Below are 26,600 nucleotides of genomic sequence, written 5' to 3'. Positions count from 1 at the left end.
AATAGAAATAGGTGAAAAGACAGGTCCCAGAGGAGCTATACCAGAAATGCTCCTTGATGTTGACATTGAGTTAGTAGTGACAAATACTGGATTAGCCCAACTGTACTACTGCCTATCACACAACTCTCCATCTAGTGCCCAAGACAGCATGAAAGGCCTTGTCAAATGCCTTGCTCCAAAGTAGATGAACATCACCATTCCCCTGAGCTAGGAAAGCTGATAAAAAAAGGAAATGAAATTAGCCTGGCCTGAATGAGTCCTGATGGAAGCACTGGCTTTAGTGATCACCGCTTCCCTTTCTAGGTCTTTGGGAAGCACCCTTCTAATAAAATATTCTCCAATTTTTCCAGGAGTCAAAGTTAGGCTCACTGTTCTGTAGTTTACAGCCTTCACTCTCTACTCTTTATTAAAATGGGAAGAATTAATAAAAACAAAACACCTCTTTGAGGAAAGCTAAATTCTGTCTTATCAACTCCTGACTAATAAGATCATGACTTAGAGTAAGAAGCAATCTTAGATGGCATCATATTCAAGTCCTTCAATTTACATTTGAGATACCTGAGGCCTAGAGAGGCTAAACAATTTGCCAGGGTCACAAAAACTAGTCTGTTTTTGAGGCAGGAGTCAAACTCAGGTCATTCTGACTCCCATCCCTGTGCTCTGTCCACTAAAAAGAAAAGCATAATGGGAAATGAGTGGTTCTGCCTTCCCTTCCTTAGGCTTTATCAAGGTCCCAATCTGCACAGAGGCAATCTCATGACTCTTTTGAACCTTCTCTCTGCTGGTAGTTTAACAAGGTCACGTGGTGAATCAATGGTTGCTTAGTACCATATCTCTTCAGTATTTTGACTACACGCTGTGAATTATCTTTAATTTTCCTCAGTTTGAGATCCCTAAGATAGGCAATGTGGCAAGTTAGCCTGGGAATTAGGAGGCTCTGGGTTCAAGTCTTGATTCCGACAGCTACTGGCTGTGTGACCCTGGATAAGCCAATGAAGCCTTTCAGTTCTCTAGGCAACTCTGAGAATATACAGTACAGATAAGATGCCAATCTAAATTAGAAGAGAGAGTTCCTTCATCCAACAATTACCCATAACAATGAAATCCTTCATCCTGCCCCTACCCTCTCTCTAACCCTAAGGATCTCCAAAATAAATTTTCTAAAAATGGGATATTCTATTTATAAAATGACAACATTGCCACTATCTTATAGATAAATGAATGACTAGTCTAAACCCACAGAGCTCTCATTGTTTCCCTTATAATTCAGGGGGCCTCATGTATCAGAACCTGTTTTTGCCCTCTTCTCCATCTATCTGTCATTTATTTGGTCTTCCATCTATCATCTATCAATCTATCACTTCGTCTATCTCTGTCTCTGCCAACCTATCTTTGTCTATGTCTGGTTTTCTTCCTTCCAGCTCTTCTTTCCATTTTTTCTTCCTGTTAACCTATTTTCTTTCTGATTTTCAGAAATGCCTTGAAATATATACATACACATGTACATATATATACATATATAGGTGTGTGTGTGTGTGTATATATATATATATATATATATATATATATATATATATATATAACAACTGACATGCTTGAAGAAATACCAGTGGTTTCAGTTTCCAAATCAGGTGTCATTTGTTAAATTGCAAAAGCACAAAGTTTACACTGTTAGATAGAAGGAGGAAAATAAAGGAAGAAATCCCAGGAAGGCATATACCTTCCCCACCCTCCACCCCAGTTATCATCATTTGGAGTATTTTCTATAGAAAGAATAAAAGATAGTACATCGTTTATTATCTGACTTGGTTAGAAAATGAGGGTATTCTATAGAGTAGAAAGTACCTGCTTATGCCATAGGTAGATTAGCAATTCCCAGAGCTGGACAACACTTTTTAAAGGGAGAGAGCTCTGAATAGCTTTTAATCTTCAATGAATCATTCAGAAGGATCTTTTCCTAATGCCATTTTTCTTCTCAGGATAATGCTATGCAGAGGATCCACCCTGGGGAATTCACTCATTAACACCAATGAGATATCAAGGATTCTACTAAGTCAACAAAGAAACAATAACATTACTGACAGCAAGGGAAGATGCTTCTTTTCCCTTGAGTCATTCATTCAATGGTTCGCATGTGTCCATCCATTCCTTTCCTTTCTCATGGCTACCATCTTACTTTAGTCTATCATTAGCACATTGGCCCAACTGGTTTCCCTGACCTCATACTTCCAGTTCAATCTCAACATCAATGTCCAATGTTCATTTTGAAATACCTTGTATGAGGTCATGGATCTGAAGTGGCTCCCCGTTGGCCAGAAGACAAAACCAAACTCCTTCCTAACAATCTGTCCCATTAACATGGGCATTTACATTCAGATATTTTATTGCTTTGCTTCTTAACTGGTTCAATTGTGTGTTTTATGTCAACTATCAGATTTTAAGTTCATACAATAAGGGGTCATGCCCGTCTTTGTCAACATATACTTATCCAGTAGATATAAAAATGTTAAAGGTAACACAAATGAATTAATCAAGATATTGAATCTTGCATTCAGTGCCAAAAATGTGTCCTGACTTCTCCAATATTTATCATCTCATCTGAGCACATCTGAGATGAGAGAGCCATAGATTGTAAGCTAGAAAGGACCCCAGAGTCCATCTCATTCAATCTCCTTATTTTGCAGATGAGAAAACTAAGGTCCAGATAGGTTAAGTGATTTGTCCCAAATCACACAGGTTTTAAGAAGTGAAGCCAGGATTCTAACTGAGGTCTTCTGAATCCCAAGGCAAGAATTATTCCACTTCATCAAACTATCTCTATGCAGAATGGTTTGCTGTGACTAGATCAATCAATTCTCCATGATGTAATAAAAGTAATAAAAATAATACCTGGTGTTCATTTAGGGCATGAAGGTTTACAAAAGACTAGGCTCATTATCACACATGATCCTCATAACAACCCTAGGAAGTGGGGGCAATTATTGTCCCCATTTAACAGATGAGGAAAATGAGGCTCAGAAAGGCAAAGTGATTTACCTGTGGTCACATAGCTTCAGAATTTGAACCCAGGTCTTCTGGACTCCAAGTCTAGCAATCTACCCATTATGCCACACTGTCATTGTGTTCCGGAAGCCCAGCCCAGCAACAGGGATCATAGAATTAAATCTGGTAGTATAATTCAATGCTTGAATCCAACCTTCTCATTTTACAGAGAATAAACATGGACAGCAGAGAAAAGTGACATGCCCAAGGATATGCATGTAGTAAGTGGCTGCACTGGGATGGGTACCCAGTTCTTCTGATCCTACTTTGGTGCTGTTTCCCCTGAATTTAAGATATGGTGGTGATGTTTAAATCAATCTTCAGTATAAAACATCATTGTAGGGCTCCTTTTGTTTCTGACGTCCTACAGAGGCTCTTTGTTTTACCCATAATTCAAATTCCCCCAAACAGAATAGATCATTTAGACCTGAAGAATCGATAATGACACATTGATAGCCCCTTTATGTGGTCCATAACTTAGAGGCAGCCTCTAGGGAAACACATCTCTTACTAATGTGGAGGGACTTGAATTGCTTTTCTGGAAAAAGTCCTATAGGGTTTGGTTTTCAAAGTTCATGGCATACTGGACAGAAAAATCCCAGAGTCATGGTACCACCGAATAACCGAATTAGAAGGTCATCTAGTCCAAAGGAGGCCCTGAATAAAACCCAACTAGAGCGTCCAGGGGATCTTCATCCTTTGCTTGAAGACCCCAGGGATGAGATGTCCATTTCTACCCAAAGTAACCCCTTCCACATTTGGTTACTTCTAAATGTTAGGATGTCTCTCATGGCAGCTCTTTAGCTATAATAATAATAATAATAATAATAATAATAATAATAATAATACCACCCGCTATGGGCTAAGTTTATGCCTAAAGCTGCCTCTTTGCAATTTCTCCCTGTTACTCCTCCCTGTGTCCTCCAGAGTGAGGAAGGTCCTGCCCACCTGATGCTCACCAGCTACCGATGGGCAAGTCACTTCACCTGATGCTAGAGTCAGAAGGTTCTGGGCTCAAATCCCCTCCCCCACACTGTGTGACCCTTAGCTTCAGTTTCCTTATCTGTAAGTTGGGGGTTATAATACCTGTACATAGTTTGTTAGGGTCATAGTGATGCTCAAATAAGATGGGAAACTCTCTGCAAACCTTGAGGCAGTGGAGGAATGGAGAGAAAGGCAGATGAGGAGACAGAGAGTCCAGTGGACTTCAGTCCTGGCTATGCTATTTACTCCCTGTGGGACTGTGGGTAAGTCCCTGAGCTTCTCTGAACATCACTTTCCTGTTTTGTAAAATGAATAGGGTGAGATCAGTAGGGCCCTGCCTGCTCGAACACTAGCTATGGTCATTATTACAATTATCAGGGTTCAAAAGCTAAACTGAGGAGGGACGGCCTTCCCATCAGGCTCAAAGAAGGGTCAGGCCACTGAGCCAGACCAGGACAAGTAGCCACTGCTGCATGGACTTTTCACTGCCCAGGGCTCTGCAGGAGAGAGAAGGCCAGGCAGCATGGCCCCTGCAACTTGCTTCTGCCACCCCTTGCTCCAGGCTGAGGCTAAGGCCATGGGCTCCCCACACACAACCCTCTACACACTGAAGTCATTATCTCAGCTGATGCCATGACTGGCATTTACTGCTCATTGGTGGGCTAGGCACTGGTAGCCTGGTAGGTAGCCCCCTTGCCTCAGGTTCAGGAGGTCAAGGGTTCACATTCATCTTAAGGAAAGGACTGGCCCTCCTCCAAGATTGTGGGTGGGCTTGGCTTGGCTCTGGGAGGGGTGTCCTGCAGGGAGGCCTCCTCTGCTCCCATGGTCAGGGCAGAAAGGGCTGTCCTGGCCTTGAGAATTAAATTTAAAATGCCTGGAGTCAAAGAGTCGATTGGAGATGGGGAGAGGGCTGTCTAGAAGGGAGGCTTAGTAGACAGAACAGAGAGCCCTGGTCCTTGTGAACTTCTCAGACAGAAAACTCCTCTTTCTTTTGGCAAATAATTCAACTCAATCCAACCAATCAGTCCATCCACCACCATCACCTGTGGGCCAGGCACTGTGTCTATGCAACATCTACATGGGGGCTAGAGCTCCTGCCCTCAAGTAGTTTACACTCTCCTGGAATTACATATTCACAGCCAAGTAAATATAGAACCCCCTGGAGAATGTGTACCAGGTGGGAGGGAGGGAGGGAGGAATGGGGGAGCCAGGAAAAGGCTTAATAGTACATGTCCTGTCACCTGGATTGAGTCCAGAAGGACACAGGGAGGTGGATATAAGAAGGGAGAACCTTCCAGGGAGGGAGACAGTAAGGCTTGATGGCAGACGGGGTTATCTAAGTCTGGGGACCATCTGGGATGCCTGCTTTCAATCCGGCAAATGTTTTCTCAAATGCCTCCTATGGGTCAGGTCCAGACAAAGAGGGGACAGCTCCTTCTCTCACAGAGATCTCAGTCTTTGTGCTGGTATGAGCTAGAGCAAAGAGGACATCTAGGTGGCTCGGGGGATAGAGCACTGGCTACTGGGCCAGGAGGAAGACCTGAGTTCAAATCTGGCTTCAGATATTGACTAGCCATGTGACCCTGGGCAAGTCACTTAACCTCTGTTTGCCTTCACTCACTGGAAAAGGAAACGTAAAACCACTCCAGTATCCTTGCCAAGAAAACCCCATGGACAATACTGACGTGCTATACTCCATGGGGTCATGAAGAGTTGGACACAACTGAACAACAACAAAGTCAGAGGAGGGTGTGCTTGGGCATGCAGAGACTAGAGAACAGTGGTTCTCAGGGGACTCATTAGTTATCATAGCCAGATAGCCCGAGTGTCCCTAGGTATGTCACAAAATCCAAGAGTTTATGTCATTGCAGATAAAAGAAAATTGAGAAATGATTCTATTTAATACAAATTTTCCTTCCCTAACAGACCTAGCAGAGTAAGTATGAGATTTGCAAAGCAAACAAAAGCTGCCTAATGCACACATTTACTAACCTCTAAGACATCTGCCACAGTCATTACAAAGAACTCAGCTAAGACAATGGCCGGTTCTGAAGGGAAAAGGCAAACTGCACTTGTGAAAAACCTCCTCGTTCTCCTGTGGGGATGCCAAGTGAAATGCTCATAAAGAAGCCCATGCCCTGAACAAAAGATGTTCAAAAACTATTGCTATACAACCTGGAGTGTTGATCCAGAGCTGCTCGGACCTCCCAGGTCAGATCATCTTGTCTAACACCCTCATTTGACAGGTGAGGAAACTGAGGCTCAGAGAGGTGATATCACCTTTCTATGGCTTCACAGCTAGTGCGATTCAAAGCCATGTTTTCTCATTCCAAATCCAACATTCTTTCCAAGGTGGTTAGGAAATAGAGACATTGACTACCTCCCCAAACCTTAAATGCTATTCCATGAGAAAAGAGGTTGGTACTCCAATGGGTCTGTGACTATATAAGCCTCCTTGAGCCCCAATCCTGCCCACCACCGCCCCCGGGCATCTTCATACATTAAAAAAAAATAAAAGTAAATATTGGACCTGCTCTGGTGTCAAACTGTTACTTGGTCCTCCCAGCAGTATCCCTCCTCCTCTCCTCCTCCTCCTCCTCTCCTCCTCCTCCTCCTCCTTCTCTTCTTTATAGACAGGTAAAGATGGATCTCTTGAAGGAATTGGGGGTCACACTCTAGGCAAAGGTTGGACAGGTGATCAATGAGCGGCTTGAGACTTTGCCGTGGTCATGTGCCTCCAACAGTGGCTGGATCATCTGAGACAATGACAAGCAGAAGCACAAGAGGGCAGCATTAAGAGCCAGAGGCAATGCACGGGGGTGGGCACTCTCGAGGACTTTCATGCTTTGGGACACCACTGGAAAGACCAGCCTTGGCTGTGCCGTGGACTTCCATACAAGAGCCCCAATTTTAGAAAATGCCTTTCTACACTTTCTGTCCCCCAGTCCTTGGCATGTATTTCTGTAAAACATTCTGGATGCTCAGTTTAGCAAAATTGAAAAGGAGACACCTCCTGTAATGCTCCTGGTTACCATGAAAATCAATTTGGAGCATGACCCAAAGGGATAGGTGGAGCTGCAACCTCATTCCTGGTTCCTTTGTTTTACATTCCTGACAGCAGCAAAATTACTGATCTCCCTGCTCCAACAACTGGCCTAAAGGTTTCAGCCTCTTTTCTAGGAGTCATGAGTGAGCTATTATTTTCCAAGTAGTAGAAAAAGGAAAGATTTGGTGAAATAATAAGCTATTTGGTCTATGTGATTCCAGAAATAAGCAAACAAATAAACAGAGAGATGAATTAATTAATGAACAGATAAATAGATAGATAGATAGATAGATGATAGATAGATAGATAGATAGATAGATAGATAGATAGATAGATAGATAGAAATATTTGGACCAAGCTGGCCAATACTGTTCTACACACACCCTTCATGAGATCCATTCCCACCTGCCATGGTCCAGGTCAAGTCTGAACTTAGAAGTATGGACTTACAAGTTCCATATTGCTGAAACAGATAATAGGGCACACAACAATTATCAAATATACCACCTCAAACCCTAAAGCAATAATCCTTCTCAGAATCAAAGAAACTCTATTGGTCATCTTGTCCAACTCATACCTTAAGAAGAAATGCCTCTATAGTTCATCAGACACATTAGCCTTTATTTGAAGACCTCATAGGAGGGGAAACACTGTTTCCCAAGTCATCCCATTACACTTTTTGATGGCTCTCATCAGTGGGCCCAAACTGACTTCTTTGTAGCTTATTCCTGACACTGCCACTTCCACCTTTTAGGAGCAAACAACCAGTTTAATCTCTTTTCCATGTGCCAACTTTTCAAATACCTGAAGACAGTCAGTCTATCAACATATACTTACTAAGCACTTCCTCTGAACCAGGCACAGATAGAATATTCCTTCTTCATTAGGTTAGACATTTCCCCTTCATTGAACCAATCCTTTTCACCATCCCAGCTGACCCTTGGATACTCTCCAGGTCATAAGTGTCCTTCCTCACCTGTGGTCCCCAGAATTGAACATGGTACTTGGGGTGAGGTTGGCAAATATAGCACAATGGAAGTAAATTTCACTCCTTATTCCTCAAAGCATTTCCTCTCCTAAGAAGGAAGGGCCAGGCATGTCAAGCAATGCAAAACTGTGCTTGGTCCTTAGAGATATTCTAGTGTGAGACCTAAGATCACATTAATGTTTTGGGCTCTCTTCTTGGATTATAACTTTTTCCCCCCTCTGGATTCCCCTCTTCTCTTGCCTAGGGTGTCCCAGGAGATAGTGAGAGAAGCATTTCATTTTTCTTACACTTAATTTAATTTAATTGATGTTAGGATTTTTTAGATAGCACTAAGCTCAGACAACTAAGCAAGCCCATTGTCTTATGATACAGACCAGCTCAGTGGCACAGAATGGAATGTTTTGGAGCTGATCACTTGGCCTTGTCCCAGTGTAGAACTGCCAACACTGATGAAGAAAGATGTGGTTGCATTATGAAAAAAAGATCATTGCATGGAAGAAATTTTGGTTTATTTGCTTGTTTTTGAGGGGAGATCCAGACCTGAGATTTCATGTGTTTTAGGGAACTGCCAGTATGGGGAACTCCTAGGATCAGACCCATAAATAGGGTAGGGTAACCAGAGTTCTGTCCCAGGGCATTAAAATTGAAAGGGTGCTAACAGTATTTGCTACCCTTCAGTAGCATAAAATCAACTGAATTCAGCAGCTAGTTGGTTAAAATAGTGAATTAAAATTGAAAGTTTTCAGAGATGTTTCCTCCCCCAAAGGCCAAAAGTGAGTTCCTCCATCTATCTTCCTGTGCTTTGTGTTCACTATGACAGCCTCCTAAGTAGTGGCCCTGCTGGTTTCTGGGTTTCTACTCTCCCCTGCCTTCTTGTTAGGGCACATGTAGTACTGAAGGTCCATTGTTAGGCCTAGAGAGTTTTTCCCGAGGCCCTGAAAAATCAAGTGACTTACCCAAGATAATACAATCAGTAGGTTTCAGAGGCAGGACAGGAACCTAGGGCTCCCTGACTCCAAGGTCATGCTGCCTCTCTTGGCAGAGTTGAAGACCATTAAAAAAAATAGCACATGGCTGGCTACCTTAGCAAGAAGAAAGGAAATAATCTGATCATGTGATTATCACAGTCCTAAACATGTGAGGGTAAGAGACCTTTCCCCTAAAGCCATCCAAAAAAGCAATTTCACAGACAAGACAAAACATCTTCTTAACACAGGACAACAAACTGGTTTAGATTTCTCACTTACCCAGGAAGTAATTAGACTTTTTTTCTCTCAGGTAAAAATATCCTTCCCTGGGTACCAACACTAGGCATAATCATATCATCAGTCAGCCCCATCAGATGCAATTGATTTCCTCAGTTCCCTTTGTTGATTGACTTCAGGGCTAAATCAACCCTCAACTCTGGGCCCTGAGTCTGTTACTCAAGTAGCCCCAGATTCCATTGGCTGGGGATTTGGGCTAATCATCTCCCAGTTTTTGAGGTCAAGGCCAGAAGGCATCAACTCCCTTCTGCCAAAAATTTCAGGAAATGCTGACCTAAACCATACTCACCAGTATTTCTAAATATAATAGTAACCTTTGACCCCCACACATTAAATGCCACAATTATGTAATTAAAAACAATTATGTCATTTACCAGAATTTTTTTTTTTCAGGAGGCAAGGCAAGACAATTATTCCAATCACTGATCTCAGTCCATTTCCCAAAGTGAGCTGAAATGACCAGGTTTTGAATGAGAATTAGACAAAGGCTAGAAACTTGGGGTTTCCCCAAAGATGGCAAAAGACAAGCTTTTAGACTCCTGTCTCATGCCTGAAAAAACAGCTCCCCACTCTTTCCCCTCAGTGTATTCATCAAGAACAGCAATAACAATGTTACCTCCCTCCATAAGGTACTCAACTTGGCCAAATATTCTTTCTGTCTGCCATTTTATTTTCATTTTACAAGAATCCCATATCTGATACCTACTACCTATAACCTTGGACAAGTTACTTCCATCACCCTGGGGATCAGCCTTCCTATCTTTAAATGAAGGGACATCTGAGGCCCCTTCTAGCACTAGGTCTAAGGTCCTTTTACCTCCTTGTGTCTAAATTTTCTCATCTATAGAATGACTAGACAACCACTGTCATCCCTTCCTATTCTAGAATTTGGTCCTATGTTCTTGGGTTTCAGTACTTGGACCATATGTCTACTGAGATCCCTTCCAAGCCTTGACTGGTCCTATAATCTCTTTGGGACTCAATTTCCTTATCTGTAGCATGAGTGGAGTGCAATGCATTAGACTCTGACATTCCTCCCTGATAAAAATCTACAACTTATTCAAGAGGAATAGAGAAGGATGGAGAGTGGCAGGTTCCCCAAGGGTGCTGTAGCTTAGTGCTTCCCTGTCCCTCTTTTAGACCTTAAGGATGTGGGGCGGTCTGAAAGTGGATGAAAGACAAAGGGGCAATATCTTCAAAACCAACTGTCTGCAACTTGCAGTTGATGAGAAGGTAGGGATTAGCAGCTGCAGCTCCAAGCATAAACATTTCAACCTTTTTTGCTGAAGATGCAGCTTCAACGCTTGCTCTTATTTTGAGTTATTTCAAGAACATACCATTTTATGGGCAAGAGGAAGCCTTTTTCATCCATAAAATGATTTTTATCACAAACTAAACATTCTTGCGACTCTTTGGTACTTTGCTGGTGTCAGTGCTGTCTCTCTGTGGAGTGAGCCCAGCTGTTGGAATGGAGAAGACCTGTTACAGAGGTGCCCCAGAGCAACAGGACACTGAGACGATTGGTTTGGGGCACATGGAATCCGGAAACTCCCATAGATCAAGGATGACTTTTATTCTTTTCCCAGCCCTGTGAGGCATTGCAAAGAGAACAGCAATGATTTCTATACTGCAACATTTTCCATCTCTGTGACCCAATTTTCTCTCCATGATTTTGGACAGCAGGCCTCTTTGAGTGCATGAGGCTGCCTTCATTTTTTTTGGGGGGGGGGGATACCATTCTCTTCTAACATTTGGAAAAATCCATGGAAAATATGATATTCAATGTGCCAATCAACAGAAACTGAGAAAATCCAAGTGTCTTAGATGGACTTCCTTAGAGTTCTAATCCATTGGGTAACAGAATAATGACAACAGCAATAACTTCTAGAAACATGGTTTTACCTGAGGCAGCAAAGACCAGAAAAACAAGAATAGGAGGAGGATGAAACTAAGGATGGAGAAGCAAAGGTATAATACAAATGAAGGGGAAGAACCATGTCCATAACAGGTCCCAAAGTGGCTATTTGACCCCTGACTTCCACAGAAAGGAAAATAAAATCATAAGGAAAGCCTTACATTGGAATTTCAGGAGCTAAGATTAATGGAGAATGAAACATATGCTGAGGGTGCCTGAAGGAGTCAGAGGGCTGATGTTTGACTTCAACTGTTTCTCAAGCCAGGGAAGAACCCATGAGTGGAGGACAGAATCATTGATGGCCATGGTGGAGAAAATGGTCGTCTTTCAGACTGACTGGAGAAAGCTGGCCTTCCTTGGAGAATACTGCATGAGGAATGCAGTGGTCTTTGCAGAATCCAAAGGAAACCAGGGATGAGGGTGCAGCAAGCAGAGTCATCTTTAAGGGAGAGATAAGATAGAGGGCTTGTTCAGCATTAGCATATCTCTTGTTGGCTTGTAAATGGGAATTCCTAGTAGATGGGAAATGGTTTGTTTTCTTAATTACGGTTAATTAGGAAACTGTCACCCCTTCTCCACCCCCCCCACACCTTTTTCTTCTTTTAACAGGATAAAACAAAGGTGAGAGGCATTCCTGCCTAGAGGATGGAGAGCTGGCCTCAGATTCAGGAAGAAGCTGCCTACTGGCTGGGTGACTCTGGGCACTTGGCCCTTAATCTCTCAGCATCCCCTGGCCACTTTCTAAATTGCAGAACAGAACTCATTTGCATTGGTGCAGGGGGTTTCTTCCTTGAGAGTTCCACAGGGAAATGAAAAGGTCCTGCCCCCAAAAAGACAAAGAAGCCAAGAAAGAAAGCCAAGATGACCTCTCGCTGGCCTTTGGGAGACAGAGGGCTCCTCTCAAGGAGAACCTGTGGAATGTAGAAAATGCTGTAACGTTTCTAAAGGTTGGCATCATCCCCGGGGAGAGAGAACTCTTCTTACCAGTAACTACTGTTCATCCTCTGTTTCACATTTTCACAGAGAGGAGGCCCTGGCTCAGATGACAGATGAAGCCAATGACTTTTCTGAGGTCACGCAGGTAAGCTGGGACTCGATCTGCATCTTCTGCCTGCAATTCTGCCTGGAATCCTGGTTACTTTACCACAGCGGTGGCCTATAGAGTCTGAAACTGATTGGACTTTTTTGTTTTTGACGGTTGAGTCAACAGAACCATAGAATATGAAGTATTGGAGAGGACCTTCAATGTCATCTAGTCCAACCTTTTCAATGGACAGTTTTGGACATACTGTGTGCCCTTGCTGCCTATCATCTTTATTCTCCATCCTTCCACCCTTTACTTAATTCCCATTACCATGTTCTTGCTGCCTACTTTCTTTCTTTCTTTCTTTCTTTCTTTCTTTCTTTCTTTCTTTCTTTCTTTCTTTCTTTCTTTCTTTCTTTCTTTTTTTTTTTGCGGGGCAATGAGAGTTAAGTGACTTCCCCAAGGTCACACAGCTAGTAAGTGTCAAGTGTCTGAGGCCAGATTTGAACTCAGGTCCTCCTGAATCCAGGGCCAGTGCTTTATTCACTCTGCCACCTAGCTGCCCCCTATTGCTGCCCACTTTCACATCTCATTGCCCACCTGCCTGGACCTTACCTGCCTCTCCCTGCCTGGTTGGGACAATGGAATCATTCCAATTTTTTTAAATGGGCCAAGGGTCCCGACCATACATTTCTTTACTACCTTGACTCTTTTCAGCCTTCAGTTTGGAAATTTGTCTTTGCTGTTTGAAGGCATTAGCTTTAGTGCCTCATATTCCCTTCTCAACATCTAGGGAAAGGACTGCCAAGCACCGATCGTCTTCCTCCCTCCTCATTAAAGTCACTCATCCTCTCCATGTTTTTCACACCAGGAACTTACAGAAAATGGTTATATTTGGCTAGCTGTTGAGGCTCACCAAAAAACACAGTTTGCAGCATAAAAATATACAACTTTCCCCATGGATGTGATCTCCAAACAAGTTACCTAATCGTCAGAGGTAATTTTATCCCACCCACGATGTGGTCAGGAACCATATTTTTAGTTATTGCACTTAGAAAAGAGACCAAACAGCACAGGGTATAGAATGGTGAGTTTGGAGTTAGGAGACACCTAGGCTTGATGCCTGCCTCTGACCTTTGCCAGCTGTGAAACCTCTCAGTGCCTCAGTTTCCTCAAATGTAGAATGAGGATAATAGTATTTAATTATGTGATGATCTATATAAATACTTTGTAAACTTTAATACAAAAAAGAAATGGTGGTGGTTAATATAAGTCAAACCTTAATAAAAATTATTTAATTATATGCCCAATTTAATTTCTTAGTCTATTTGGATTTTACTGAAGCCTTTGAAGTGTTGTGGGGCTTGAGGCAATTAATGTGGTGCATTCAAATACCATCTCAGATAATAACTCTCTGTGTGGCCTTGGGCAAGTCACTTCCCTTATGGGACCTGTTAAATGATGGGGTTACTCTAGCTGTCTCCCAAAGTCCACTCTAAGTTTCCATCTATGATCCTATGCTACCCTCGAAACAGGAGGATTTGGGACTGTCCTGGCATTCTTAGGAATTCTGTTTTTATTTGAACTTGATTCAGGCTGCATGTCAGAATATTGGTGGACACCTTTGGTGACTTAGTGACCCGACTCAACAAACACCCTGCTTGATGTTCCTGCTTTCAGTGATTGAACAGTCATCTCTATATTCAGATATGCCATGGGATCTTAGAGAATTCTGACTGACACCTGAGAAGACAAGTCTGAGGAGAGTATCTAAGGTTGAATTTTGTTCTATGAGGGTCCATATTTTCTTGAAACCAACAAAGAATAAGCTCATCTCTCAGTCAGCTGGATGCCAGTAAATGTGTCATCAAAATTGCCTGTTTCCCCATGTTTTCATCAAGTATGCCTTTGCTAGGCACATAGACCATTCATTGCTATGAAAAGGTATCATAAAAATAAGAAAAATGATATGGATCAAAAGTTGCTAGTCTTTTCTTTTCCATTCCTCTGGAATCTTCCCCTTTTTAAGAATCTTGGAAATTGGTCCCTAGGTACTTTTTGAAGTATATTATCCCCAGCAAAGACTTAGAATTCTTGAGGATATATGTGGGTACATCTGACCATTCTCCCTTGCTTCACCTTTGTTTTAGAACCAGTCTCTCTCCCCATGGTTCACTGGGCTCTGAAACAGTGTAGTCCCAAGGTGATGATTCTAAAGGGTATTTCAAATATGACCAGATCACTATAAAAATGCCAGCAGATCTGTTCTATTTCATTCCTGCTTTTGTTGTCCTCCTCCAAGTTTCATCTACAGATGCTTTTAGGATTATCTTGGCTTAGCTGGATTTCTTGCCAATCTCTCCTTGGGCTCATTTTCTCCTCAACTGTTTTTCACTGTTTTATGAGGCAATCTCACTTGATGTTTTCTGTTATCTGCCTTTGTGACAATCTGCAAACAGTCTTGCACTCGAAATTGGTATCAGCCTCAGCTACTTTAACTTGCTGCTTAGCCAGGAGACTAAGCATTTTCTGGTTAAAGCCTTTCTGGCATCTCCTTTGTAGCCTTAATTTTACATTTAAGAAATTGTCCCCATATAAGCCTAAATTTTAACTTTTGCCCATTTCCCATTTTTCAGAGTCAATAACTTGTTTAAACAGGAAAAGAGGTAAAATGATACATTTTCATTGGTGTTTCCTTTGACCTGTAGTCTTAACAGTTGATGATCTGATTGTTTTTAGAGAGCTGATTCCAAAATGCCCAGTACATCTACAGTTGTTCACTTATTTGTCAAAATAGAATTAATTTTTCTTTTCAAAAATTATTATGTCATTTGTCACTTGCTAAGTCCCCGTGTTTTCTAACCCTCCTTTTGAAGAAAGTCTTCATAATATGAAGGCATGAGATAGCTGATTTATGAATAAACCTTTAGCCTTTTTCAATTCTTAAAACTAAGTCCACCAAGCTCTAGAACATGAAACATGACCATCTCCAAGAAGCAAAATGGTGGGTAGCACACAGAAGGTGATAGAAGGCTAAAACATATTATCAGTGATGAGTTATGTCTAAACACACAGAGACGCAAACAGAACTGCCTCTCATTTAGGAAATATATGAACAGAATAGGAGGTGAGCTAATCATACAGTGAAGTCAATTGACAGCCCAAGTGTTGCAATAGGATCCAAAAAACGCAAAATAGCCAAAAGGAAAATGTCCAGGGTCTTAGGTGCATCCGTTAGGACAGATTTTCAGGAGGCCATAGACAAGGATGGGAAATCATAAATAGTTTACATTTTCTACTAGTGGAGAGAGAATCCATATTAATAAGCCCCTGACTCCATTAAAGCATATCAAAGCAGTATTTCTACAGTGTGGGTGTCCAGATCAGTTACTTCCACCTTGATCTAGATTGAAGGGAAAGAGCTTTGTACTCTTCCAGCTAAAAATTAAACATTTAAAATATTCTCAAAAGCAAACCCTTGACCTGGTCTTGGTTTAATATAGAGGGCACTGGTTGAGTAAGAAGAGTATCTGAGGCAAGGGCCTTGGGTTGGGAATCATAGCTCTGCTTCTTACTACCTGTGAGACCTTGGGCAAGTCATTTTCCAGTCTGAGCCTCAGTCTGATTATCTGTGAAATGAGGAGGTTGGACCACATGATCTTGAAAGTCTCTTCCAACTCTCAATCAACAGTCTGATGGAATCAGCATGGTTTTTAGGGCCCAATATTCTCTACTTAGCAAGTCGATTAACTGTGCATTTGGCTAAGGGTTTGGGGTTCTTTTGGTCTCCTCCCTGGGGCCAATTTTTAGACCTTGAGCTTTTCTATGCAATGGTGGAGTAAAAGGCTGATTCCTTCTTTTGGGGTAAAAGCCTTGTTTAACTACATCAGGTCATAGGTGTTTGGGTCAGTCACCCAGTTCTCTTTATCTTTTATTCTACATGGGCTTTATTTTACATTTTGCCTAAAGCAACCCAACTGTCATCCAGGGCAGACTCAGAAATAGGATCAGTTGTTTTCTGTTTCTTACTTAGGCATTACCCTTCAGAAGATAACAATTGGACACACTTACACGACCACACTTCACATGCCTGTGTGTATACATGCACATGCTTCACATGTAAAATTCTCTTCTTAAAGAAAATATTCATGCTATTCAGACATCTTCACACATACCTAAAGACTTTGTAGTTTGGAAAAACCCTGCCAATATTGACATTTGGTTGGTTGGCTGGCCCAACCTTTGAAGACCATACAGTAATGATGCAGGAGAGTGATCCTTCAAAACAGAAGTACTTTTGTACAATACCAAAGAGCTCACCCAAGCTCACATGCACACCAGTGGTACAATGCCTTGCAGTCATATGAGAATTGGGTTGAATGTGTGTATCAGTACATATGTCTGATCTAATTAGACAATGAACTGAGACCAAAATTGATGAAGAGGAGGAGGAGTAAGAGGAAGAGAATGGGGCAGGTTGTATTGTGAATATTGGTAAATGTTTCTATTGTCTCCAAGCTGTCTGCTTCTGCCAAAGTCCATCTCTTTTGCACCAAACCGTCTCCTACTGATGCTCCATTGGGGTAGAGCCTGAGCTACATAGACAAAATAAAAATGACTCAAAGGACAATGGAAAGAGATATGGCAGGCCAACATCAAACTAGAGATAAGAACTGGGCTAAATGTTCTGAGGAAGGTGGGACAGTTAGAACAAGATAAGTGTTGAACAATCTGGTGACAGACTGATATCTTGTAGAGATAAAAAGAACAAAGGAAGGCTTCCATTTTCTTGACTAGATCCTCTATGGAAGCTTTATGGGAAATGAAGGTGGAGAGAGTCTGTAGAAGGTGTAGAGGGATTTACTGGAGCTCACAGAGTTCCTAGTTATGTTGTATGTTCTTGCGCCACCCAGGAAAGTGGGTGTGTTAGGCTGATCATCTGCAAACTAGCTCTCCTGATCTATGGGTCTGGGTCACTCCTCTGGATATCTGGTAAGGAAAGCTACCAGGGGGCTGTCTAGATCTTCATCTATATGAAATCCATGTCATCTGGCTCTCAAGTTTTTATCTCATCTACCTCTTGGTCATGAAATACTAGAATAAATGCACACGTGTTTTTTCTACTTAATGGAAAAAATATCTTAGGAGCATGTTGGGAAATAATATTCCATGTCTTAGGAGCAAGACCTATGTCTAATCTAACTGGACAATGAGCAGAACCCAGGACTGATAAAAAGGAGGAGGAGGAGTTCATCCCACTTTTCTTATCTATTCTTTTCTTTCCTTTAATACCTTTCCTCCTCTCCCTCTCCCTCTTCCACTCTGCCCCTTCCTTTGTGTTTCTCCTCTCTCCTCTGTCTCTTTCTCCTCCCCCTCCTTTCTTCTCTCTCTTTCCTCTGTCTCTCTCTCTGCTCCTCTGTCTTTGTCTGTCTCCTTCCTTCCTTTGTATCTTTCCTCTCCCCCCTCACTCCTCCCCTTTACTCTCTTCTCTCTATTTTTCTTTCTCTTCTTTGTGTCTCCTCTCTCTCCCTCCCTCCCTCATGTTTTCCCTCTCTTCCATCTCTCTCCTTCCCTCCTTTCTGCCTCTCTCTCCTCTCCCTTCTCTCCCCTCTATTCTCCTTTCCTCTCCTCTCCTCTCCTCTCCTCTCCTCTCCTCTCCTCTCCTCTCCTCTCCTCTCCTCTCCTCTCCTCTCCTCTCCTCTCCTCTCCTCTCCTCTCCTCTCCTCTCCTCTCCTCTCCTCTCCTTTCCTTTCCTTTCCTTTTTTTCTCTTTTTCTATCCCTCTTTTTACTCCTTCCCCACTTTTCTTTTTCATCTCTTCTGATTCCATTTCCCTTTTGCCTTATCTCTTTTCTTTTTCTCTTCTTTTATGTTTTCTCTTTCCTTTTTTCTTTCCCTCTCTTCACTTTTTTCTTTTTTCCATTCTTCTTACTTTTCCTTTATTCCTTTTCTTTTCTTTTCTTTTCTTTTTTCCCTTCTGTTTATCTTTATTTTTCAGTGCAATGAGGGTTAAGTGACTTGCCCAGGGTCACACAGCTAGTAAGTGCCAAGTCTTTGAGGCCAGAATTTGAATTGAGGTCCTCCTGAATCAAGGCCAGTGCTTTATCTATTGTGCCACCTAGCTGCCCCTGTTTCTTTATCTTTTGATCCCTTTTATCCATTCTCTTTCCTCTTTTTATTTTATTTTTTCTTTTCCCCTTTCTTTTCTACCCCGTGCCTTCCTTTTTTTTCTTTTACTGTCATTCCTCTTTCCTTCCTCTTCTCTTCCTTCTTTTCCTCCTTCTCTTCTCTTCCCTTTTAAGTCTCTTTAAACAAAGCATATATAAATTATGGATAAAGCCAACAAATGTCATGACTTAGTCATGGTAAAAGTATAAAATGTTAAAGTTTGATTGAAATTAACAAAAAAAAATATTCAACATCTATTGGCTAAACCCAATATGTCTGTTGAAGAAAAGAATGATCCAATGCAGCTCATTGAGTGGCTCCATATGGACAATAGTGGAATGTTCGGAAGGGTCCTTCAGAAAAACAATAAGCTCTCCAAGCTAGACTGCCCCCTACAAATGACTATTGTTACAACAGACCCACAAAACCTGTGAATACATCCAGGGACTTCTAGACAATCAGCACACATTGAGTCTTCTCTTGCTATATTTCTCTCCTGGGCCTTCATGCTCATCACAAGAATTAAAACACTGGAATTAAGAAGTAGTCCCTAATTTAGAAAAAAATAATTATTACAATCAAGTAATCAGGAAAAAGAAGCCTAGTAAAGGTTGCCACCCTAGAAATACATGAATGAAAAAGATAAGCAGAACACAAGACCAAAGGGATGGATTATGGAGGGATAGCTCTTGTGCTCCCAATGATATCTTTGTGATTTTAAGAAGAAAGGAAGTCCTCAGGTTATAGGGAAGACCCCTTGTGGTTAGCTTATGTTAAAAAGTGGGCGGGGGGGGGGACGGCCTGAAAACTGAATCACTGGAGGGAATTCCTTCTTTTCCAGAGATGATAGCTGGTTTAAACACATAGGGTAAGAGGTGTGTGTGTATGTGTGTGTGTGCGTGTGTGGGGGCGGTTCTCAGGTCTCCTTTTCAGTTTCCCAGTTTCAGGAGCTACTTTGCATCTCTTCAGCTTTTCTAAGAAATGCTAATAGTCTAAGTCAGTATCTTTGGTCTTTGGCATTCCCCATCAGGTTTTTGGGAAGTTAACAGCTTGGTTTGCCTCTCAGTTTCTCTCACTGGCCCAACTCAAGCGGACATCACTGTTCCATGCTATAACACAGTCAGAGTAGTAGTTACAGAGTCAGACTAGGAGAGTGGTGCAATATATAGAGCATTGTACTTCAAGTCAAATTTCCCCTTTTCAACATTGTCTAGTGACCCCAGGCTAGGTATTTAACCCACTTTGCCTCTGTTTCCTCACCTATAAAATAAGGAGGTTGGATTATATGTTCATAAAGTCCCTTCCATTTATAAATATATGGTCCCTGACCCTAGGTATAAATCCCTGTTCTGCTATTAACTCTGTGGCAGTATAAGCTCATTTTAAGTAGCAATCATTTCTTTGTTTGTACTTGTTTCCTTGTGGGCAATTGGGTGTTGCAGTGGATAGAGTCAGGAGTCAGGAAGACCTGAGTTCAAATCCAGCCTTAGACATGTGTGACCCTGGGCAAATCACTGTTTGCCTCAGTTTCCTCATCTGTCAAATGAAAGGGAGAAGGAAACGTATCTTTGCCAAGAAAACTCCAAATAGGGCCACCAAGACTCAGAACCAACTGAAAATGAGTAAACAACAACAACTTGTACCCTTAGTAGTGCCTGGCACATTATAGGTGCTTAATAATGCTTGTGGATGGATTGTCAAATCTTTTAACTTGTTTGGACCTCAATTCTCTCTTGAAGAGATGGCAGTAAGTGATTTCCAAAGTCCCTTTCACCTTTAAATCTATGGACAGAAAGCACCCTTGCATAGAGAATACTGATATTTTACTCTTTAAAGAAAAAGAAAAAGACCAAATTAATGCCCAAGAAAGGAAAGCTCATTTGTTATGGGACCTGGCAGGCTTAAGAGCAGATTCCATTTTCTCTTCTTTTATGTGGAAGCAGCTCTTGAGAGACTTTGTTGACAAACCCTAGCAGGAAAAGCCTGGACTTCAAAAGGACTCCTGATGATGCAGCATTTGGCCCCAGGCCTGCATAGCCTCTTGCTAGCAAGCTGCCCCGCTCACTTGTCAACTGTGCCTAAAGGACAGCCAATTTGTCCTCCATTTGCTCCCATTCTCTTTCTGGGCTTTCTGAACCATAAAGTCCATCTCCATCCTGGTTGTCAAGATCATATATCTGGATGGAGGATGGGAATGAATTTGGGTCTCCCTTCAATTTCCTTTGCCTGCAAGCCTGGAGAGGGGAGGGGGGAGGCTTCCTAGGATGTGCTTAATCTGAACCACATTATTCAGCCCAAGGAAGGTCTTTAGCAGACACTCAGAGGAGCCGGGGCAAATTAGTTTCAGAACAGGGAGGGTCAGGTTGGAAATAAAGCTGCAGTTATCTCTTGTATTGTCTTAATTCAAGAACATGAAGGCTGGGCACCTGGTTATGAAGAAATAAAAGTTGTGAAAGGAAGCTGTGCTGACTTCTCTTTTAACACAATAACTTGGGGAACATTGCTGGAGAGCCCAGAAATGAAAAAGACCCTCAGCAGAGCTGGCCATGAATGGATTCTGCATAAGATCAATGATGCAGTCCTCTTCCCCAAGGAGAACTCAAACCCAAGAACCAAGCCTGACTCAGCCAAAGACTTTACCTGTGAGATCTTGGGCAAGTTTGCACCCTTCTCTGTTGGCTCCATACTTCCTTGATGTGTGACCTCAAGCAAATATAAACAGTGGTTTTTCTGGACACCAAGGCACATATGGGAGAAGAAATAACAAAGATGCCTTACTTGTTACATTGACCTTGAAACTGGGCATTTCCTTCCTCTGACACTTGCTACCTGTTTGACTTGAGGCAAACCACCTAAGTTCTCTGTGCCTCACTTATCTCATTTGTAAATGAAGTTTGGATGAAACATCTCTGAGGTCCTTCCAGCTCCACGTCTACGTGTGATGGATGGTCCATTCATTACATGAGCCTTCCCTTCTTTTCTAAGATTAATTTACATCTACCTTCTCTCTCTCCCTCTCTCTCTCTCTCTCTCTCTCTCTCTCTCTCTCTCTCTCTCTCTCACACTCTCTCTCTCTCTCTCTCTCTCTCTCTCTCTCTCTCTCTCTCCCCCCCTCCCTCCCCCCTCTCTCCCCCTCTCTCTCTCTCTCTCTCTCTCTCTCTCTCTCTCTCTCTCTCTCTCTCTCTCTCTCTCTCTTTCTCTCTCTCTCTATCTATCATCTCCATGTTAGCATGAGCTCTTTGAGAGCTGAGACTGTTTCTGGTTTGTTTGTTTGTTTGGTATCCCAAGGGCTTGACACAGATTTTGGTACATAGTAAACATCTAATGAATATTCAGTGCTCAACTGGCTAATTCTACCAAAAAACCAAACTTGAGTCTGAGCTCCCAGGTCATCAGGAATATTTGGAGGGTTAGCTATTTTAAAATAATAAAACCTGCCCAGTTATAAATTAAAAAAAAAAACACCCTGGCTGTTTTTACAGAAACGAAGGCTATGGAATTGTCTAAATGAGCAGATGATAGGCAGTGTTGGCCCTCTAGAAAAGCAGAATCGATGATGACCAAAAAAGGTGTGAGTGATGGGCACCAGAAAGGCCCCCAAATATCTCTTTCACCCAAGTGCTTCAGAGGCTGAAATTTGATTCCTAGATTCCTTTGGGAAGACTGCCCAGGTTCCATTTGAAATCACAATTTCTCTTAGGATGGATAATACATTAAGCCAGTAATGCCTGAGTGCTAATTGGTTAATCGGATCATTTTTCTTGGTGGGGGTAGAATGTGAGTAGGGGGAGAACCTAAGGATTTGGGTGATGAAAGAAGCAGAAATAGCACAGGGAATATAGGCACGGAGAGGTAAATAAAAGAGGACACAGTTCCTAACTTTGCCTCAGTCCGTCCCAGAGATAGTCTGAGAACAAGGCCCAGAGGAACATGGTGCAGTGGATAGGTAGTCAATGACTTGGGTCCTAATTCTGACTTGGCCGATAAATAACTAACTGTGGAGTTAGTTTTCCATCTCCTCTAGTAGTTTTGCTGGTTACTTGCTGTGAAAACATGGACAAATTACTTCACCTCTCTGGGCTTTGGACTCCTCTGTAGGGAGAGGGAGGTGAGCTAGGGGATCCGAGAGAGTCTTTGCAGTAAATACTGGGATCTCCTTGGCCCATCTGTAAAAACCAGGGGGTGCTGGAGTAGCTCACAGCTAAGGCCTCTCTCTTCCTGTTCAAATTCTACAACTGTCAGTAAGAAGTTTAATCAAACGTCTGCCTGCCATCAAATTCCCAATGACAGGCTTTGCTTAAAAGGAGACAAGTGAGACATTCCATTGGCCTCCATCCCCAGCTGTCCCCCAGGCCTGGAAACCTCTCTGGCTTCCCTTGCCTCCATCTCTTGTTGGAGTGCCCGATTCCAATTTAGCCTCAACTCAAGTGCACCTCGAGCAGTCCCGGAACCTCGCAAGTGAAAAATATTTCACATTTATTTTAAATGGACTTATCTCTGTACACACTGCTTCCCTCCAGTAAAAGATAAGCATCTTGAGGGCAGGGACGATTTCACTTCTGTGTGCATTTTGTGCCTAGCTCAGTGCCTGCACCTAACAGGGGCTTATTTTGAGAGACCATGTGGTACAGTGGATTGAGTGCTGGCCTTGGAGTCAAGTTTGGCCATTTACATATCTTGGGGTGTGAGCCTGGGCAAGACATTTAACCCTTCAGTGCCCCAAGCAGCTCTCAAAGACTCCAAGTCTAGGGCCCGTGGTGATCTACATGAAAGGAATGAGTCTCTTTGCCAGGAGTTCCATGCATTAATTCTATCCCATGTCCATATTCAAAGAAGAATGCATATTGAGTTTAATTCAGGAGGCCACATGAGCCCTGGATCTGGAGTTAGATGAATCAAGGTCAAATTCAGTACCTGACATTTGTCAAATATAGAACATGCAATATTATGTATAATTAGTCCTAATTACATGTTATATGTATGATGCATGCCTTTTCTGTCTATTATATCTGTGTTACCTTGGGCAAATTACTTAACCTCCCACTTGGAGATCTATTGTCCTCTGAGATGAATGGAAGCTATAATTACAGTCTATTCTGTTCAGGCCTTCCCTGATATAGTGGGGCAGCCCATAACTACAAAAGGCATGTTTTGGGGTCAAATTCTCTCTCTCTCTCTCTCTCTCTCTCTCTCTCTCTCTCTCTCTCTCTCTCTGTCCTTTCTTCCTTCTCTCTGCTGTCCTCTCTTTTCTCTTCTCTCTCTCCTGTATATACACAAGCATGTATATATACATGATTATGTACATATATATAATGTATATGAGCATAAATACATATGTATGCATATATATTTTCCCAGAACTGTTACCTAAAATGTGAGACTCACATCATTTTCTTTTAAAAATGAGAACAAGATCCATGGCACTGTGTTTAAATAATTTCACTTGGGTCTTTTGGGGGTGACATTTCTCTAAAGGGAATAGTGGAAGTTGAAGGGAGAGCCTCCCGGCTCTCCTTGGGCTGGTGGGGTTGGAATGTTTAATATGGCGCTGTCTATCCAACACTCCTGTGTAAAAGGCCCATAAACTGGCCAGAAAGGACCTGCAGGCCTAATTGCCTTTTAACTCCACCAGGATGATAAACTCAGAGAGCAAGAACGGGAAACCTCCCACCGTTTTAACAAGTGTTGCTGCCCGCCCCTTGAACATTTTCTGTCTGTCTGCACTTGAGTGAATTCACCAATAAAAGGATAAAAGTGCTCCGAATCCGACACCCCTCAATAACTGAGAGACCCCAGATTCAAAACGTATGCTCGGCGAAAATGAACCCATTAACTGGACGGCTTTGGGTTTTATGGTCCTTGACTTCAGCCGTACAGTACAGGGCATTCGCCAAGTGGCCGCTAGCCCCATTTTTAGCACCCCCTCCCCTTTGCTTTGCTTTTATTGTCCTGGGTCTATAAGGCCTGAACAAAAGAAAATAAATAAGTCTCTGAAGAAAACTGAGAAAAAAACTGGTATCCCCCACCCAAGCCTCTAAGTCTCCAATCTAAGGTGAGAGACCCACAGACATCTAACAGCTCTGTTTACCACTGCCATTAATCTCCAGGCAATGAAGGTGCTGCCTTTATTTCTCACACCTCAGTTGGTCTAAAAATGGAATTCTCCCAAGGACAAATTCCACTAAATTCTCAGTTCTGCTTGAACCTATAGCCTGAGAAATAGCAACTGGAAACAAAGTGGGGACCTCTGGAAGAAAGAATGGCCAAACCGGTGGTTGTATGTGTGTTGGGATATTGTTGTACTGTAAGGAACAGCAGAGATGAGGAATTTAGATCAACTTGGGATGATGTGTATGAACCCAGGAAGGTTTCTCAGTTTCCTCATTTGTAAAATGAAAAGGTCAGACTTGGTGGCCTCTGAGGTCTTGATCCTATGAACAGAAGTAGACAAAGAAATCTGGAGAGCGATGCGAGTGATCATCACAACACATGGGTGAGAATGTGAAAAAATCACTAAACTCAAATTAATTATAGTGAAGAGTCTCTACTCCAGAGAACAAGGGATGGAGTACATAACTCTTCTCTGGGTAGAAAAGCAGTGGCTTATGGGCATGGAATGCTTGATCCGCTTGGTCAGCTGTGACTGCTTTGTTGGCTAATTCATTTTGCTTACCTGTCTTTCTTTGTTAGAAGGGAGAGTTCAGAAATACCTCAGAAATGACCGTTCTGGGTTTTTTTTTGTTTTGTTTTTAAAGATTGATCCAAATGAAATAAATCAGAAGAGCTATAAGGAAGGAGGGAGGTACAGAGTGGCCTTCAGGAAGCAAAGAATAAAATTCAATGAACATGATTCCAAAGAAAATAACCCAGAAAGAAGGATTCAACTGCCCACCATCTACAATTCAGAAGCATCGCTTGGTGGGTGGAACATCAGTATCTATACCTGTTGGCCAAAGTGCTGTAGACAATGGGATGAAGCCAAAGGCCCCTGCATCCTTAATTGGAAACTGTGGCATATTCTCTGCTGACTCCTTCCTTCTATCCTTCCATCTCTTCCTAGGCCTCACACTTGTTCTCTGATTTCACTGAGCCTTCTGGACCCTCCTTCCTGGGTGTTTTCCCAGGCCACCGTCCTTGCTTTGACTTTTCAATGTCATCAAAATAATTAGCCATTTCAGTCAATCGATAAACATTTTTGAAGCACCTACTATGTGCCAGGCACTGGGAAGAGAGCTAAAGATACAAAGAAAGATAAGAGGCCATTCCTAACCTTCACTAAGGAGTTTATTGATGAGAGAGACAACATGAAAAAAACTATGGACAAACACGTTATCTAATACATAGTATATTAGAGTTGATCAGAGGAAAGACTTTCACTTCCTCTCTTTTCATTCAGTCCTCAAACTTGTAATCTAGCCTCCACTTCTCACCTTATCACTTATCCAATGAAACTGGTCCCTCCAAAGTTACCTACCAGTGTAGGTACTATATCTGATGATCATCCTTCTAGACCTGTCCCTAGCCTTTGACCCCATTTACCACCATCTTCTTCTGGGAACTCTCTGCTCTCTGGATTTCCCTTCAGTTTACTAATCATCGTTGTGCATACAACTCACAGAGGTGTGTGTGTGTGTGTGTGTGTCTGTGTGTCTGTGTGTCTGTGTGTGTGTGTCTGTGTCTGTGTGTGTGTCTGTGTGTTTGTGTGTATCCAACCCCAGTAGCTCCCCTGAGCCTCAGCAATGCATCCCTACCTGGCTGTTAGAGCTTTCATACAGGATGTCCCAAACCTATCTCAAGCCCAAAATGTCTCAAATTCAATTCATGGTATTTCCTCTCAAACGCTCGCCTCTGCCAAGTGCCTCTATTTCTATTGAAAGCAGCAGCAGCAGCCTTCCAGTGTCACAGGTTGGTCGCTTTGACATTATGCTCCACTCCTCACTCTTCCTCTCCTCACTTATAGCATCAGTTATTAATTGAGCTATTTCTACCTTCGTAGCATCCCTCACATCTTAGCCCTTCTCTCCACTCATGCAGCTACTGTCTTAGGCCAAGCCTTCATCGCCTCTCATGCAGATCATCACAAGAGCTTCCTTGTTGGCCTCCCTGCCTCAAGTCTCTCTGCATTCCACTCCATGCTACCCGTAGCTAACAAAGCACAACTCTGCTCAT

At 42.4% G+C, this 26,600-nt stretch overlaps 1 protein-coding gene across 9 annotated transcripts in view; it reads right to left on the bottom strand.

Annotated features, from left to right (window-relative positions):
- Positions 1-26,600, bottom strand: part of ERC2 (ELKS/RAB6-interacting/CAST family member 2) — a 1,007,143-nt gene that overhangs the window by 110,818 nt on the left and 869,725 nt on the right. Inside the window, exon 20 of one of the 9 annotated variants that reach the window (XM_043976683.1) lies at positions 6,650-6,782. The exons of the other annotated variants lie outside the window; for them this stretch is intronic. The gene's annotated coding sequence lies outside the window, so the exon portion shown is untranslated. Of the gene's footprint in view, positions 1-6,649; positions 6,783-26,600 lie in introns of those variants that run through there. 9 annotated transcript variants of the gene reach the window in all.

This window comes from Dromiciops gliroides, chromosome 1 (genome assembly GCF_019393635.1).
Source record: "Dromiciops gliroides isolate mDroGli1 chromosome 1, mDroGli1.pri, whole genome shotgun sequence".
Lineage (NCBI taxonomy): Eukaryota > Metazoa > Chordata > Mammalia > Microbiotheria > Microbiotheriidae > Dromiciops > Dromiciops gliroides.
Note: the sequence above shows the minus strand (reverse complement) of the source record. Positions and strands in the feature narration are given on the sequence as shown.